Genomic DNA, 19,297 nt, shown 5'->3' on the forward strand with positions numbered 1-19,297 from the left:
TACCCCAGACTGACTGCGACTTTGGTGAGGCAGCTTCTGCCTAGCACTCCTGGCTGACAATTAACAACCATTTCATTGTTACCACACTAGGGCTAAGTTCTTATTTCTCTAGATCTTTAACTATATTAACAGTGGTTTCTATAACACAACCTTAGCACATTAAAAGCCAAAACACATCAAGCAAATGTTAACCCAATAGCTACTTTTAGAATAATTTTTCTTGTGTTTTCTAATAGGACTTCCTCACCCCCCGAAGGGCTCTATGTCTATTAGGGCCTTTATATGATCAGGTTCTTTATGTTATTTTATGTTTAGGGTATTATGAGCAGTCATGCATATTAGTACCAAGGGCATAAATGCATTTGCCAAACAAACTAAAACAACAGCAAAGGAGTTTAAATTAAAACACTCCTTTCTCCCTGGATAATCTCATAAAATACCACCACCCGGGAAACTTATTGATTAAAGTTCTAAATTGATTCTTATTTGGGAAGAGATCGGGGAAGGCCTTCTGCCTGTGTCACGGAAATTAGGGAGTAGTCTATTGAAGCAAGCATCAGAAAGACAGATATCATCTTTAAGGTGAGCGCCGGGGGCAGCTTTTCGGAATCCCTAAAAACCTGATCCGCCTTGCCTGTCAGGTTTTCTCCTCATGACCTTGTCATGGGTGGGATCTCGTGAGCTGGCCTTTTCGAAACCCCTGAAAACCTCATCCGCCTTGCCCGTCAGGTTTTCTCCCTCATGACCTTGTCATGGGTAGGGTCTCGTGTGTTGGCTCCCGACAAAAAGTTGTAGCAGAAACGACTCTGGACTTGGAAGTGGAGGCCCCGGGTTTTGATCCCAGCTTGAACTGGTTACAGGACCGTGGGTTTGCTACTTAAATGCCCTGCCGTTCTGTTTGATCATTTAACTAATGAATCACCTGATCCCACAGGTAGCTGTGTTTTATAAATGAAATTAAACAACTCAGATGAAAGGACTTTGACATCACGAGGATACAGACCCGTGTAAAGTTTGATTTTGGACTTCTGACTGGGCAAATCGGAAAGCCTTAGCTAAAAGAGGCCCTGTGAGCAGCTGTGTGTCTTGTCTAAAACATAGCACATGTATTACTTTACCTTTGCTGAGCTTGATGTTCCCAAGAGTCTCATTATTCGAGATGAAGAAAAATTCTCGGAATGTGATATTAAGGCCCAGAAAACTGGTTTTTCCTTTTTTTTTTCCTCCGGGAGAGCTAGCAGCAGCTGTGAGAAAGCAGTGGGGTTTTGCCATTACTCATTTATTACTATTGTAGCTGATGTATTGAGACCTCTGTCTGAGAGCAAGGGAGCTTGAGTCAAGTGTGAGTTCAATCTCTAAGGTCAATTGTTGAGGCAAAAGGAATCAGACTTGATTTGCTGGATTCTTTCAGCAAACAGAGTCATCAGCACAGCACACTGCACTTTTTTTGTTTAATCTAAGCTTGATTGCCTAAGATACCTATACCATTCCCCTGGGGAAATTCCTTGAGATGCTAACAGTGTTCTTTCTTGTAGATAAAGATCCCTTGTGACACGTTATGAGTCTCCTCTCAGGGCACATCTTTCATTCTTATTCTGGTTACTTGAAATTGGTTGCATATCAGTCACATATGAGATAGCATCACGCATGGATTCGCTCATGCCACTCAGCTGTGAGCCGTGTCTAGACAGGAGTTGCGTCTGTCATGCGTGGCATAGAGCAAGTCCATAATAAGTATGCATTGAATGGGTGCACTTATCAAATAGCCATTGGGTACCTTTTTTTTTTTTTTTTGGCTATAACTAAACATAAAGGCATTTCGTAAACCATGGTCTGCGTATTTGAAGAATTTCTAATGTGGGAAGAGAGATGAAAGCTCTAAGGGACAGTTACAGTTCAGGACACTGTGGGTGCAGCGCCAGGAGGAAATGCTCTAACTGAGCAGGGGAAGCAGATACATTTTAGGTGGGCGTCGGTGTTGGAGAAGAAATGATGTTTGAGCTGGGCCTGCAATAAACCATGGGTACACTGAGAGGAGGGGGTAAGACGGGGGCCTGACAAAGGAGGGGAAATCCAATTACAGATTTGTGTTATTCTTGGTCTGAAGGAAAAATGACAGGAGACAACGCATAGTGTGTTTTCCTCTCGCTGGACATGACCTAGCCTTCTGCTGACCACGGGGACCACACAGGTCATTCCTGACAGAATTGCGGTAGACATAGCACACTGCTTCCCTGGGATTTACTCCCATTTGGATAGGAAAAAGGTATAAACTTCTCAGTGACTAATGAACCTTGAAAGAGTCTTAAACACTGTTAAACCACACTCCGTTGGAATTGCCCTCTCCTCAGAAATAGATGGGCACGTTCTGTTTCGTCGCTGGTGGCTGAGGAATGAATGCGGCATTGGGTGCTGTGCCGAGCGCATCCGTTTATGCCGTGAAACAGCCCTGAGCCTGGAGGCTCTCAGGACAGGGTCTAGTGGTGGCCTCTAGGACTCATCCCCCCTCACTGCTGGCCCCCCCAACACAATTATGTTTTTTGAGACAAGGAGCGGTTTCCCAACTGCAAATCTATCAGTCAAGAAGGATGCCCCTGAATATTTTGAAACAATCTTTGTAAAAATATGAAGATATATCTGATGATTTTATCCATGGAGAGCCTAAAGTAAATAAAATTTACACACACACCCACACACCACTCTCTCCATGTAGAGAGCAGACAGCTTCAAAAGTGTATGAAAAGTAGCACTTAATAGCTTAAAAATTAAAGACAGTTCTGAAAACCAGTGTCAATGACAGAAATGACAATAACATATTTTATTTATGTGTAAATACAAATATACACATATCTTAGCTAGTAGCTAAGCAGAACTTAAATCCAGATCAAGTCAGAAGGAATTCCAAAACAGTGAAGGAAATTGTAAGCAAAACTAGAACTTAATCTAAATTTTTGCCCCATCTCTCCTTTACATATATAAGATAGTCTTTCTAAGCGACTTGGGAGGCTTTCTCATTTGTCTGAGTGTTTTAAACAGATAATTTTGAGTCTAATGAAATCCTAGCATATTCTTTCTTTCCATTTAATCATTACAATTCACTTTTCTGTGGGCAGGTCTAGTCAATTCTTGTTCTTGGTATTTCTTCTTGACAGTTTAGTAAACAATAAAAGCTGCCAGCTATGTTGGGAATTTGCTTCTTGATAAATCCTACTTACCCACTTCAACTATTCCGCTTTAGGACAGTCTGCAGTTATTTTCCAGTTTCTTCTTCCATTCTTTCTCTCTTTCTTCCCTTTTCTGTCATCTCTGGCCATTTGTGGTTCTAGGTTGCCTTAAGCTGAGCTGGGTGCTTTTATGTGATCTTGCTTGTTTCAAAATGGGGACCTGGGGAAGACCCTATGGGATTTATCTTTTGGACCATTAATACTTTGTAGCACAAAATTGTTTTTATCTTTGGAACTACAGCTACTTTACTCAAAGTTAAGTTCTGGTTCCACACTTGAGTCAAAGCAACTCTGTGTGTGTGCAGCTCCTAACTTGATACCAGCGTAAAAGCATGACAAGAGGGTCCACGTTATGATCCAATTATTGCGTTCTACTTTGCACACCCTAGTTATCAATTCAAGGTTTGTATCCACTTAAACATCACAAAACCCACACTTGTCCCTCTTGGTGTTTTTGTGTTTTAACGTGTCTGTCTTACTTTTGTTCTTGCCATGTCCCCAGCTCCTAGAATGGTTCTTGGCACCTAGTGGGCTCTCGATAAATATTTGCTAAATGAAATCACATGCTTGTAAGTAAAGAAAATAAAAAATCTTTAGAAAAATGCTCTCAGGCACACTTGACTATGCAACTTTCTTGGAATCATTAAAGAACATCCTGACATGGCAATAGTTGAATCTTTCAGGAACCTGCCAGCTATCTGATATGAGAGAAGTGTTACATAAAAAAGGCCCAGCATGGCTGAAAGAAACAGGTTGGAACCCCTTCTGGGAAGAACAGGATTGAAAAGGCTTTGAGGAGGTATCATAGTATAAATGAAAAGAAGGCTGAGTTTAAAAATCAGAAAACCTGGTTAGGAATTCCAGCTTTCTTACTGCCTGTATGGCCTGGAATAAGCCACTAATCATACTTGAGCCTCAGTTTCCTAACCCGTAACATGGAGATAATAAGACATCTGTTGTGTTCTTAAGAATGAATGAAATAATGTACGTACAAGTGAAACCATGCCTAAACATACAATGATGTTTTGCTACAATAATTATGATTAAGGGTTGTGTAATGATTCTTATAAAAACAGTTTGTGAATATAAATGTAAGCATAAGTGAATATTCATTAGCACATGCAGTGTCTGTATTTCCCACATTACCAAGTCACTGTGTGGGGGGAGAACAACTTTATTCTGAGGTTTGCCTTACTAAAATTCTTTCATTTTCACTGAAATAGGGATTGTCCATCTCATCCACATTCAGTCTTTACCTAGTCTGTTGCCTTTGGAAATTTATTTGACACCTATCAATTTCCCTTCTATTTAAGTGTGAGCTCCATGAGGACAGAGGCCTCATCTGTTCACAGGTGTTTCACTAAACACCTAGAAGAGTTCTCGGCTTAAAATAATGCATTCAGTAAGCATGTCTGGATTGAATAAGTTAATTAATGAGCAGACATCATGGAGCTCTAAAATCTGAAATTTGGATCCACAGGTATATGCTGAAAACCTACTGTATGCCAAGGATGTGCTAAGATACAAAGATGAATCAAAATCCTTACCTTAGGGGACCTCACAGTTTAGTGGGGGACACACAGATACAGTTTCAAGAAAAAACATTTAATGCATAAAAAGAGGCATTCCCAGGTGCAGTGGGGCTACTGAGAAGAACTTAGACTATTATGGACTTCAGGAAAACTCTGGAGGCAATGATGCCCAAGAAGAGGCTTGAAGACAAACAGAAATGAACAGGGAAAAAGTGATTCTCTGGGGTGATGGGGCAGCATGAGCAAGGGCCAAGGGACAGAGCAGATCATGGTGTCTGGGCAAGTTTGCCAGTGTCCGGGAACAAAATATAAGATCTGGAGTTTCAATGATGTATCAGCAGAATTAGTTAGGGGCTAAGTCACACTCTACCCTTGGACTTTAGGTAATGGGGAGCCATGGAAGGACCTGGAGTAATAGAATGACATGGATTGACAGGTTATCCATCAGGCTTTCAATTCTCTGAGAACTGGTTAGTCCATCTGTTGCTTCTACTTGATTTGTCTTTCTGTCCCAGGGTGCTGGGGAGCAGTCAGAAGGCTAATTTGTTGGCTTTAGCCCTGGGCGGGGAGAGTGTATCTCTGAATCTTCAGGTTTCTGCAGAAAAGTGCTTCCTTCCGACTCCCATTTCATTTTCCAGTGACCTTCCCTGTCAGGACACATGTTTGTCCTTTCCTCCGTCCTTGGCATTACTGAGCTCTTGTGGGTGAAGCACAGTGCAGGAGAGGAAAGCTAAGCTCAGTGCTGAGTTTCAGGGTCAGCGTCTCTATCATCAGGACCAGGGAGCCAACTCATGCCCATCACAGCATCCTCCTGTGTGTTGGGGTCTGCTGTGTTGTGGGATCTGGTCCTTCCTATACCATCCTCAAGCTGTTGCCTCTGCGCTGATATATTGCTTCTGCATTTGCCTCTCTATTGCCCAAGGGGAAGCTCCTGCAGTTCTGAACCCTCTGAGATCAGCCAGTCTAGCTCACTTCTTTCTCATGGCATCTCTAGTGGGGAGGAAGGAAAGCAGGAGAATGGGGAAAATGAACACAAATTTAAAGGAAAAAGGATTGGGGAGACCATCATTGTGCATGTTACATTCCACATCCCTTTGTGATCATTAGCCATTTAAAACTGAATGGGATTTTGCAGCCAGAGATAGTCTCTGAACAGATGATTAATGGTTTAATCTGTGATAACTTTACATTTTATAGAACCCTGATAGGAGTCCACATCTGGTGAGCCAAGCTATTTAAGGCGGTGTTAATTCTGTTAATTGCTATACGTTTATTTGAATTGCTAGCACCTGCGGGCTTTGGGATAATGTGTTTGTTGTTGCTTTTGAAAAAAAAACATACTTATTTTATCTAGTCTCACTGTCTTTTGCTGCTATCTATTATGTTTTTATTATGTGATCACAATTTTTCTTCTGGTTTTTCTTTCATATTGTCCTCTTTTTACTTTCTATACATTTCCCCTACCTCATTCTCATTTTCCTTAACTTTATGCTTCTCAAGGTCTTGTTTTGGTGTCCTTCATGGTTTCTCAGGTGATGATAAATCATTCTGTCCATAACCAGGTCATGGCATTGGGCCTAAAAACTCCCTTTTCCCTAGGGTCAGAAGAGGTTGGAAATGTGAGGAGGGTTGGCTTTAGGAAGCACAAATCCAGGTTTTGAGTCTTGCCTAGACTTGTTCATTACCAGCTGCAAGACTCTTAGCATGCTACTCGACTGCTCTCAGACTCAGTTTTTTTTGTCAGATAATAATACTTTAGGCATTTTTATGTGGGGGGCAAATGTGGTAAAAAAAAAAAAAATGGAAGTGTTTAGTAAACTGTAGAGCACTGTGCAAATGCCAATGTAACTATTTATGTTATTAAAGGAAACCAAACTGATCTGTTTAAGGAATCACTGGCTGCTCTTTGCTGTTACTGCAATTAATAATAATAATAACAAAGATGGCAGAAGATGGGAGAGTCCAATTACTTTAATAAAAAGAGCAACTGACTTAGAACCTGGCTACCAGGTCCATTTCTGGTACTGATTAGAAAACCATAACTCCTCTGTGGACACCCGTGTCTTGATCTGTGTAATGGGGATTATTATCACTGTCACACCAAACATACCCTACTGTGGAGCCCTTCTAACATAGAAAGCAAAGCAGAATTTATTTCCCGCCTGTTAGGAAAATATGCAGAAAAGCAGGGTGTGGGTTTGGAGGAAAGAAGGCTTTGGCAGAATGGAAGGGCCAATACAAAAAGGAGACTGAGGGGATCAAGATCCCAACAAGGTAGAAAGAAGTAGAGACGTGAATCAGAATTTGGGAAACTGGAAGAAGACACGAAAGAAGAGAAACTGTGTCTCAGGAGCTGTCTGTTGGGTTGACCATAGAAATGACCATTTTCCTGGGTTAAAAGGCCAAATATTGACAATGTCATGTGATTCAGTTTAAGAATGAAAGTTTTGGACTTCCCTAGTGGTCCAGTGGCTAAGAATCCACCTGCCAATGTAGGGGACGTGGATTCGATTCCTGCTCCAGGAAGATCTCATGTGCTGCAGGGCAACTAAGCCCGAGTGCACATGTACTAAGCCCGTACCTAGAGCCCACACGCCGCAAAGATGAGTAGCCCCCTCTCGCAGCAACTAGAGAAAGCTGCGCCCACCAAGGAAGACCAAGTATAGCCAAAAATAATCAATAAATAAATGAAAAAAAGAATGAATGAAAGTTTTTTTTTAAGAGAATAAATTGGATCTTCTTAAATTAGGGCTTCCCTGATAGCTCAGTTGGTAAAGAATCCGCCTGCAATGCAGGAGACCCCAGTTCAATTCCTGGGTCAGGAAGATCCCCTGGAGAAGGGACAGGCTACCCACTCCAGTATTCTTGGGCTTCCCTGGTGGCTCAGCTGGTAAAGAATCCACCTGCAATGCAGGAAACTGGGGTTCAAACCGTGGATTGGGAAGATCCCCTGGAGAAGGGAAAGGCTACCCACTTTCTGGCCTGGAGAATTCCATGGAGTGTATAGTCCATGCAGTCGCAAACAGTCAGACAAGACTGAACGACTTTCACTTTCACGTTCACTGAAAAGAGATTAATTTCTGGATTACCAGAAGCTGAAACAGGCAGGGGAGAGAATGGCATTCAGCATCACAGAGGAGGAGATGAAACCCTGAGCCACTGGGGGTTCGTGATGAATGTGGGGCTTATGTCACAGAGGGGCAAGGTGTGAGCACTTAGCCCAGGGTGGCTGTAAGAAAGCAGTAAGAGGCTGAGAAAGAGATCCAGAGGGTGAGCCTTCCGGTACGCAGGACTGCAGTGCTGTCCCAAACAGAGAGGCTCTTCTGCTAATGCCGGAAGAATATGTTAGTTGATGGGCTATTGGTGGAGAACTAAGATATGAAGCAAGGAGGTCCAACCAGTCCATCCTGAAGGAGATGAGTCCTGGGTGTTCATTGGAAGGACTGATGCTGAAGCTGAAACTCCAATACTTTGGCTACCTGATGCGAAGAGTTGACTCGTTAGAAAAGACCCTGATGCTGGGAGGGATTGGGGGCAGGAAGAGAAGGGGATGACAGAGGATGAGATGGCTGGATGGCATCACCAACTCGATGGGCATGAGTTTGAGTAAACTCTGGGAGTTTGTGATGGACAGGGAGGCCTGGCGTGCTGGTTCATAGGGTCGCAAGGAGTCAGACACGACTGAACGACTGACCTGAACTGACTGAAGATATGAAAACACTTTTTTTAAGAGACATGATACTCACTTTCCCTTATTTCAACGACTGTTTTCTTGATTTTTATTCTCCCTTATGTTGTCCAGTGATTTAATGTCATCGATTCCTTTCCCGGCTCCCTCGGTGAGCTTGTGAGCTCCCAGTCCGTCAGGAACTTCCTTTCCTCTGGCTGTGGTTATTTTGTTCATAGCTGGACACCTAACCCAGTTTGTATCAGGGACAGATATTTAGTTTCAGGACTTTGTCTCTTGTAAGGAAGTACTTCTCCTTCTTTTGAGCTGCAACTTGGGATAGTATAGAATTTGAGTTTCTGGCCACCAACTTGCCACCCCATTGGGACTAAAAATGAAGCTAGAATGGAGAAAAGCAGAGCTAAAAGATGGGGAGAAACTAGGTTCTGGTGACATTTTGAAGCCCTGGATCAAACATTGTTCCACCTAGACCATCCCTGACTTTCCAGCCATGGTTGAACACATTCCTTCTTTTGCCTAAACCAGCCTGAGCTAGATTTTCTATCATTTGCAACAGACCTCTAAGTGATGTGAAAGAATTCTTTATTCCTATTTTACCCCCTGTCTTCTCTGATAAGAAAATAGATCTTTGGCCAGGAGAAGATTAAGTTAGGAAATTTAATATCAGAGCTTGTTAAATAGCACCTAATTGCTGTGCATTAATTTAAATTTCTTGGCTTAGATGAATGATACAGAGAGAATTTGAAAGTAAGATTTTTGAAATCCAGTTGATAGTTTTTGAGAAACTGTAGAGAATGGAGGAGGTTCCTAAAAACAGAAGATGGAAAAAAGTGTAGATCTTGTACACTATGGGCTTATGAGCTTCGGTGGTATCTGAGGAAGATTTTGAATTTCATAATGAAAATAAGATATGAGCCCACAAAAGGAAAAAAGAGAACTGTAGTAATTCACTAAAAGAAACCATAAAAACTAAACTCACAAACATTATTCAAAATTGTTGCTATCCTTAAAGCTCAGGAGAGTACTGTGGACCTAGCATTACTAAATATCAGCAAGGTATTTGACAATACATTTTGTGATATCCTCATCAACAAGATGGGGAAAAAGGATTGGATATAAGAGCTATTCAGTAAAGGAGTAACTCTTTAAATAAACAATTGGATCCTGGGGAATGGGTCTTACATGGAAGTTTCTGGTGAATGTCCAGTGCTTTGTCTTACTCAGCATTTATATTAGGAGCTTGAGGGAAGGTGGGAGAGAATGCTCATCTCAGCATGGAGCTGAGAAGGATAGAAGTTATGTGCCTATATGTTCTGAGACTGAATTGATAAAGGTGTGAAAATAAAAGAGATTACGGCTCTACAGCATAATTGATTGGCTGAAAGAGTAGACTCTGTAGCTAGAGTTCTATTCCCACTAGCTGTGGCATGCCGGGCAAGTTCATTAACCCTCTTTGCACTTTACTTATTTTTTGAGTGGGGAGAATATACCTACTTGATAGGGTTCTTGTAAGTATTGACTGAGATAATAATTGTAAAACCCTGAGCACAGTGCCTGGCATCCAGAGAATGTTGGGTAAGTTGCATTTATCAACATCATCATGATCAACACTATGTGATAATGTGGTTACTGGGAATGTTTCTCTTCAGTTCCGGGTGATAAGCACTTAAACGTTTAGCTGACTAATTGGCAGTTTAGAGCATGTTTAGAGCTGAGCTATGAGAAAGGAAACAGTGTGTACTCAAGAGTCTGACGTCAAAACGAGTTGACTGATGGATCCAGAAACACTTAACCTGAGGGAAGGATGCCTGAGCCCATGGGTTGAGAGCTGTCTTCATATATGAAGGACTGTCTTATGGATGTGGATTTAAATGTGGTTCATATGTCCTCAGGAAGAAGCATTAGAGCAAGTGAGTGGAAGCTGGTACTACATACAAGGCAATCATTTCAATGAGAGCTATTTAAAGCTACTTTTAGAATAATGTTTTCTCTCTTATTCAAGGCATCCAAGCAAAGCACCAAATGAGTAGACAGTCTTGATTTTTATAGCCTCCTTCTAAACATAAGATACACACACACACACACACACACACACATATATACACACATATATACACACCACTAATTTTAGATTCTATTCCCTTTAGGCCACTGTAATGACCTATACTGAGTACTGTGTAGATTTCCCTGTGCTATACAGTAGGTTCTTATTAGTTATCTCTCTTATATGTAGTAGTGTTTATATGTCAACCCCAATACTCCAATTTATCCCTCATTTTCCCCCTTCGTGGGTTCCCCTTGTGGCTCAGCTGGTAAAGAATCCAACCTGCAACGCAGGAGACCTGCCTTCAATCTCTGGGTTGGGAAGATCCCCTGGAGAAGTGAAATATTCTGGCCTGGAGAATTCTATGGACTGTATAGTCCATGGGGTCACAAAGAGTCGGACACGACTGAGAGACTTTCACTTCACTTTTCCTCTTGGTACCTATAAGTTTAGTTTCTACATCTGTGACTCTATTTCTGTTTTATAAATAGGTTCATTTTTACCATTATTTTTAGATTCCACATATAAATGATCTTATGTGATATTTGTCCTTTTATGTCTGAATTTCTTCACTCAGTATGACAATATGTGTATCAAATTATTTTATTGTACATCTTAAGCTTATACAGTGTTAAATGTCAATCATATCTCAGTATTGCAATTACTGAAAACTTTTAAAAAAATCCCCCAAACTCACATAAGATCCTATAGCTCTATAGAAAGTGAGCCTTCTGAAAAGAATGAGACTAATTAGGCCAGATTGATCGAAGACTTTCCTGATTAATCTCCAAAGCAGTTGACTACACATGTCCCACAGAGACTCAGGGTTGCCCTTGTGGTAGGATTTGAGGTTCCCAGCCATTGTCATCACTTATTAGGCACTTACAATTATTTCTCTTTCCTCAGACCTTCACGGGCATCATCTCCATAACCATTATAACCACAGCAATTATAATCATAATAACAATAAAGAATAACAGTTACTGAGCACTTAACAGTGTGAATGCCTGTGAAGTATGTCTTTGCGGTTAAGTGCTTTGTATATATTTCCTAATTTAATCCTCACAACAAACTTCTGAGGTGGATTCTGTTCTCCTTGCTAATTTGATTGTAAAGATTATGGGTGCTTGGTCCAGGGTCCCTCATTGAGCAAGGCTTGGAGCTGAGATCTAAACGCTGTTGCTTTCTGGATCCCTACTTTCTCGTCTCTAGCAACTCAGTCTAGAGACTTGGTGGAGAAGGAAAAGAAAAGGCTTTTCAGGAAAGGTTTGGTAATTCTGTGGCTAACCCCACTCTAGGGAATGGTCTCTCACTTCTATTTAGAGGCTTCACTTCAGAGGAGAGAGAGGTCATTTAATTCGGCAAAAATGTCTTGCTGGGAGACTGGATACAATTGCCTATTTCTTTTACCTTGCCACTGATTGTTCTGAGTGGAAGGCAGTTTTTGCTTGATTTCCCACTCTGACTGGGCAAATTGATATCGCTCAACCTGTTAATGGACGAATGATTTTCATTATGGGGCATGTGGGAAGTGGCTCCTCTTGGTATAAATGCCAAGCAATGGAACACCTTTGTCTTGAGATGGGCAGTGCATCTGTCCTTTTGTTCCTTCCTAATATGTTCTGTGAAGTTGGAGTTATTTGCTTCCAATGCCCTCGGAAGGACAGAATGAGGAGCTTTTTAGGCTTATGATGAATTTTCAGGCTGATTCTGTGTGTCTCTCATTTAGTTTTGTCATCTTTTTTTTTTTTTTTCCTCTTCAGGATAAATTCAGTGGAACTCATTGCTTTCTAAAAATGTCACTTATTTACAGCAAATGTAATCTACCACAACATTCCCACTGAGACAAAATCTCTTATGTCTTCAAATGCCTCAGAGGAAACAGAAAAAGTAGTCTTTGTATACATGTACCTACAGGGATAAAGTCATCATTGAGCTTATTAATTAGCTAATGCTTTTTAAAATTGCTTTGCAAACGCTGAAATTACTCTGACATTAACATCACGTGATTTTGTAACCTCGTGTTCCAATCCCCAAAATGGATGGTATGCCATGACTATTTTATGCATAAATTTCAAGATAGATAGTGGGACACATTTTCCACTTGGCAAATCATGAAGATGCAGCATGGGGCAGCAACACTGCACACCAATTATCGACCAATAAAATTCTCCATCTTGCCCCTCCTTCAGCTTCTCCCTCAACAGCCAGTATCTGCAGATGGTCCATCTCATACTTTGTGGAGAAAATGGGAATGCTTTCACTTTTGCTTGGTCAGTTCCTCTCCCTCCACTTTTAGATTTACCTTCAAAGATAGTGGCTCAGCTGGTAAAAGAATCCGCCTGCAATGCAGGAGACCTGGGTTTGATCCCTGGGTTGGGAAGATCCCCTGGAGAAGGGAGAGGCTACCCACTCCGGTATTCTGGCCTGAAGAATTCCATGGACTGTATAGTCCGTAGGGTTGCAAAGAGTCGGACATGACTGAGCAACTTTCACTTCACTTCACTGTAAAGATAGTCATCCCTACCTTCTCTTCTCCTGCCTTATAGGATGAGCTCTCCTTTCCTCTGAGTATAACTGCTGTTCTCTTCTGCCTCTTTTGAGATTTAGCCCTTTTAGGGAATCTCTCCCTTTTGGTTACCTTAGCTCTTCTCTTCACCTCTTTTCTACTCCTTCAATGAGAGATATGCTCAAAGTCATTTTCTTGATCCTGTCTCCTGCTGAACCTGCACCTTAGCTCATTCCCTGTTACAGTGAAAAACTTCTTAGGAAAATCGCATATGTGTTCCATCTTCTCTGCCTCATGGTTACTCTGTACTCTCTGCAACTGCACGCCGTACACTGAAGCACTATACTTGTCTTCAGCACTTGAGCAGAATTATCTCTGGCTTTGTCTTGCTTAAGCTAGGAACACTTTACTGTATGATCTATGGTGCCCAGTTCTTAACTGCATTGTATTCTAAGTGCTATTATACTTTCTACTACATTGTATTATATTTTAATGATCCTCTGCTCATAAGTTTCCCCAATAGTATGAGCTTCTGGAAGGCAATGACTAGGATTTCTACAGATTGAGTACTCCCTGCAACATTAGACATAGGTCCTGGCACATGAGTTTCTGGAAAATATTCTTCAAAAAATAGATATTTGTGAATATCAGTAATAAAATTATTGTTTTACATTTGCAATGTCTGCTTATATCCATTTCCTCAACAGTGTATCATTCGCTCACTTCTTCATGACTGCAGTAAATATTCATGGAGTGCTCTAAGTGTTGGAGTTTGTGGTAAATGAGACCCTGTATGAGATCCCTGAGCTTATGGAATTCGTGTTATGGCTGAAGGAGACTAAAAGTAAATGTGTAAACACCTAATGAAGATACTTTAAAATGATGATATGTGGTATGAAGAACGTAAAAGAGAATTATGGGGTGGTGAGTGGCAAGGAGATTGGGTCTCCGTTTTTAGACTGAGTGGTCAGGGAAGGGCTCCCTGAGGAGGTGACAATTAATCTGGGACCTAGGATGCAGGGAAGAGCCACACAAAGATTTGAGAGAGGCTCTTTCAGTCAAGGAAGCTGTGAGAATGAAAAGGATCCCAGGCAAGTGAAGGGTGGTGCGTTCCAGGCATGGCAGGGATACTGATACAGAAAGCAAACTAGCGGCTACCAGCGGGCAGTGGGGAGGGGTTGGGGTAAGTGGGGAGTATTGCTTAAGAGATCCAAACAACTATGTATAAACTGGATAAGAAACAAGGATATGTTGTACAGTGCAGGGAGAGTTGTAGCCATTCTCTTTTAATGACTTTCAGTGGAGTGTGTAATCTGTAGAAATACTGAATCACTATACTCTATACTTGAAACTAAAATAGTTTCGTAAATAAAATACAATTCTATTAAAAAAGAGAAGTGATAAGGAAACCACTGTGACTGTGGCTCAGAGAGAGGTGGGGAGAGGAGAAAATGTTTGTGATTAGACATCAGTCTTCTCTTCAAAGGTCCAAGCAAGGCAATATCAACATATTAAGCTTACCTCCACCTCGGGGGTCTTCGTTTGCTGTTTGTCTCCTATCTAGGTTGGCTTTCTCTCTCCCTTTATTCAAGAGAGCACGGTGTCTCTCCAGGTTTCTCAGCTCACCTGTGCAGAGTGTCTCCTTCTCTACTGTCACCTCCTGGCATTTACTGTTATCCCCTCTTTCTCTCGTACCTTTGATCCTTGCCTGTCTATTTGTTTTTCCTTTGCAGGCTACAAACATGTGCTAGTCTAGCCTATCCTTGCATGAAACCCTTCTCTTTACTTGTACCTTCTTAAACTCAGAGAAAGTATATTTCTTTCCCAGAGATTGTAGGTAAGGAGAAAAAACACGTAATGGTTTTGAGATTTGAGAAAGGACTGATGACTGTAGCTCAGAACATGAACTCCTTATTGACAAATTCAGACTTAAATTAGAGAAAGTAGGGAAAACCACTAGACCATTCAGGTATGACCTAAATCAAATCCCTTACAATTATAGAGTGGAAGTGACAAATGGATTCAAGGGATTAGATCTGATAGACAGAAAGCCTGAAGAACTATGGACAGAGGTCCCTGACATCATACAGGAGGCAGGGATCAAGACCATCCCTGAGAAAAAGAAATACAAAAAGGCAAAATGGTTGTCTGAAAAGGCCTTACAAATAGCTGAGAAAGGAAGAGAAGCAAAGGAGAAAAGGAAAGATATACCCATTTGAATGCAGAGTTCCAAAAAATAGCAAGGAGAGATAAGAAAGTCTTCCTCACTGATCATTGCAAAGAAATAGAGGAAACCAATAGAAGGGGAAAGACTAGAGATCTCTTCAAGAGAATTAGACATACCAATGGAACATTTCATGCAGAGATGGGCTCAATAAAGGACAGAAATGGTATGGACCTAACAGAAACAGAAGATATTAAGAAGAGGTATCAAGAATACACAGAAGAACTGTACAAAAAAGATCTTCATGACCCAGATAACCACAATGGTGTGATCACTCACCTAGAGCCAGACATTCTGGAATACAAAGTCAAGTGGGGCTTAGGAAGCATCACTATGAACAAAACTAGTGGAAGTGATGGAATTTCAAATCCTAAAAGATGATGCTGTGAAAGTGCTGCAGTCAACATGCCAGCAAATTTGGAAATCTCAGCAGTGACCACAGGACTGAAAAATGTCCGTTTTCATTCCAAGATCAAAGAAAGGCAATGTCAAAAAATGTTCAAACTACCACACAATTACACTCATCTCACATGCTAGCAGAGTAATGCTCAAAATTCTCCAAGCCAGGCTTCAACAATACATGAACTGTGAACTTCCAAATGTTCAAGCTGGATTTAGAAAAGGCAGAGGAACCAGAGAGCAAATTGCCAACATCTCTTGGATCATAGAAAAAGCAAGAGAATTCCAGAAAAACATCTACTTCTGCTTTATTGACTATGCCAAAGCTTTTGACTGTGTGGATCATCACAAACTGTGGAAGAGTCTTAAAGAGATGGCAATACCAAACCACCTTACCTGAGTCCTGAGAAATCTGTATGCAGTTCAAGAAGCAACAGTTAGAACTGGACATGGAAAAATGGACTGGTTCCAAATCGGGAAAGGAGTACATCAAGGCTGTATATAGTCACCCTGCTTGTTTAACTTATATGCAGAGTACATCATAAGAAATGCTTGGCTGGATGAAGCACAAGCTGGACTCAAGATTGCCAGGAGAAATATCAATAACCTCAGATATGCAGATGACACCACCCTTATGGCAGAAAGCGAAGAAGAACTAAAGAGCCTCTTGATGAAAGTGAAAGAGGAGAGTGAGGAAGTTGGCTTAAAACTCAGCATTCAGAAAACTAAGATCATGGCATCTGGTCCCATCACTTCATGGCAATTAGATGGGAAAACAATGGAAACAGGGATAGACTTTATTTTTTGGGCTCCACAGATGGTGACCGCAGCCACAAAATTAAAAGACGCTTTCTCCTTGAAAGAAAAGCTATGACCAACCTAGACAGCCTATTAAAAAGCAGAGACATTACTTTGCCAACAAAGGTCCATTTAGTCAAAGCTATGGTTTTTCCATTAGTTATGTATGAATGCAAGAGTTGGACTATAAAGAAAGCTGAGTGCTGAAGAATTGATGTTTTGAACTGTGGTGTTGGAGAAGACTCTTGAGAGTCCCTTGGACTGCAGGGAAATCCAACTAGTCCATCCTAAAGGAAATCAGTCCTGAGTATTCATTGGAAGGACTGATGCTGAAGCTGAAACTCCAGTACTTTGGCCACCTGATGCAAAGAACTGACTCACTGGAAAAGACCCTGATGCTGGGAAAGATTGAAGGCAGGAGGAGAAGGGGACAATAGAGGATGAGATGGTTGGATGGCATCACTGACTCGATGGACATGAGCTTGAGAAAGCTCTGGGAGTTGGTGATGTACAGAGAAGCCTGGCGTGCTGTAGTCCATGGGGTAGCAAAGAGTTGGACATGACTGTGTGACTGAAGTGAACTGAAGTGAACTGAAGTGAACTGATGAGAAAACTCACATGGATGACCCATGTCCTCACTACACCAGAGGCAGTATTAAGTGTGAGAAGATGCATGGTTATATATGATCCAGTAGGTTTAGAACAGCTGACACTGCTGTCATCCAAGTGAAGTTGCTCAGTTGTGTCCGACTCTTTGTGACCCCATGGACTGTAGCCTACCAGGCTCCTCCGTCCATGGGATTTTCCAAGCAAGGGTACTGGTGTGGATTGCCATGTCCTCTTCCAGGGGATCTTCCCAACCCAGGAATGGAACCCGGGTCTCCCACTTTGCAGACAGAGGCTTTACCGTCTGAGCCACCTGGGAAGCATCAATCCTTCACTCAAATTGGAAAGGTCTGGGTGAACCCTGATCTTTCCTTCCCACTCCTCTTCTGCTCTACCCTCATGGCATCAGCCAGAAATCCCATCGACAACCCCCTGTTGTATTTCTCATTCATTTCTTTCCTTTCTGGGTGGTTGGCTCCGTCCTTTCCCCTTGCCCTTGCCCTTGCCATGGTGTCATGAGTCTTCCCACCTCCGCCGGTTTCTCTGCCGGTTTCTAATAGCCCGCATCCTGCCCCACCTTGCCTTCTCTGCCGCCCGTCAGCAGCATCCATGGCCCGCTGAGAGCCCATGTTCTCCAGCTGCCCGCTCACGGCCTTCCGCAGTCTGGCTTCAGCTTCCTTACCTCTGCTTCATACCTCCTCCCCCTGCTTAACCAGAGTGGCTGTTACATCTTGTTCAGAATATATGTTTCAAGTTCTTGTTTCTAAAGCGTCTTTATTTGGATCTCCTCGCCAAAGATTTCACCTTTTATCTCTGCCATCTGACTCCTACACCTTCTTCCAGGACTCAATTCAGGGTCACCTGCTTGACCAGTCTCCTTGGTCAGCAGTGTTATTTCTCACTTGTGGATTCTAAGCATGTGTATATGATATGTATATACCGTCTACATACGTGTATATGGTGTGGCATGTGAGAGCTCAGACTTTGGAGGCAGACTTCCAGACTTTACATTTTTGTTCTGCCACTCACTATCTACATGTCCTTGGACAAGTCAGTTAGCTTCTCTGCAACGCAGTTTCTCCATCTATATGCTTTTTAATTGACGTATAATTGACTTGCCTTGTTGCATTAGTTTCTGGTATACAGCAAAATGATTCAGTTATATGTATACACATATATATATATTTTTTGTATTCTTATCCATTATGGTATATTATAGGATAGTGAGTACAGTTCCTTGTGCTCCACAGTAGGACCTTGTTGTTTATCTCTTTTATATGCAGTAGTTTGAATCTGCTAAACCCAAACTCCTAACTTACCCCTCCCATACCCCCTTTCTCTTTTGGTAACCATTAGTTTGTTTTCTGTGTCTGTGAGTCTGTTTTCTGTTTTGTAGATAAGGTCATTTGTGTCATCTTTTAGATTCCATATATAAATGATAACATGGTGTTTGTCTTTTTCTTTCTGACTTACTTCCCTTACTTTGATAAGCTCCAGGTCCAGCCATATTGGTGTACATGGCGTTATTTCATTACTTTTATGGCCGAGCAGTGTTCCATTTTGTGTATATACCATATCTTCTTTCTCTGTTCATCTATCAGTGGACTATCAGTTTATGTTGACTCCTTCTCTTGGGTATTGTGAGTAGTGCTGCTATGAACATTGGGGTGTGTGTCTTTTTGAATTACATTTTCTCCAGTTTTATGCCCAGGAGTGGGATGGCTGGATCATGTGGTAGATGTATTTTTAGTTTTTGAAGGAACCTCCTTACTGTTTAGTATTAGCAGTTGCACCAATTTAAATTCCCACCAAGAGTGTAGGAGGGTTCCCTTTTTTTCTCACACCCTCTCAGCATTTGTTATTAATGATGACTTTTTAATGATGGCCATAAAATGGATTTTTTAATAGTACCTACCTCATAGAATTTTTATGAGAATCAAATGAAGTGATACAATACCAGTACATGGTAAGTGCTCAGTAAATATTGGCTATTACTGCCATTTATTTGGTCCTTAAAATGCCCTGCATTTGTTAACTTTTCTGGCAGACATATAATCCCTTTGAGGCAGAGAGGTTTTTGTAGTTTCAGCAGTAAAGTTTATATTGTAAGTTTATTCATTAAAGAGAGTAGAAAATAATATATATCCCTTGAATGGATTTCTTGATTGACTCTAAGGAAGTTGGTTTTTCTCCATACCACAGTTTGACCCCAATTAAAATGATTCTATCTGCAAAATGAAGATAATTTCTTCTTTATAGGTAGTGGAAAAAGC

The 19,297-nt window shown here is 41.4% G+C and overlaps 1 protein-coding gene across 12 annotated transcripts in view; it reads left to right on the forward strand.

Annotated features, from left to right (window-relative positions):
- NRXN3 (neurexin 3) overlaps window positions 1-19,297 on the forward strand; it is a 1,769,272-nt gene that overhangs the window by 496,096 nt on the left and 1,253,879 nt on the right. The gene's annotated exons all lie outside the window — the stretch shown is intronic.

This window comes from Cervus canadensis, chromosome 6 (assembly GCF_019320065.1).
Source record: "Cervus canadensis isolate Bull #8, Minnesota chromosome 6, ASM1932006v1, whole genome shotgun sequence".
NCBI classification, from domain to species: Eukaryota; Metazoa; Chordata; class Mammalia; order Artiodactyla; family Cervidae; genus Cervus; species Cervus canadensis.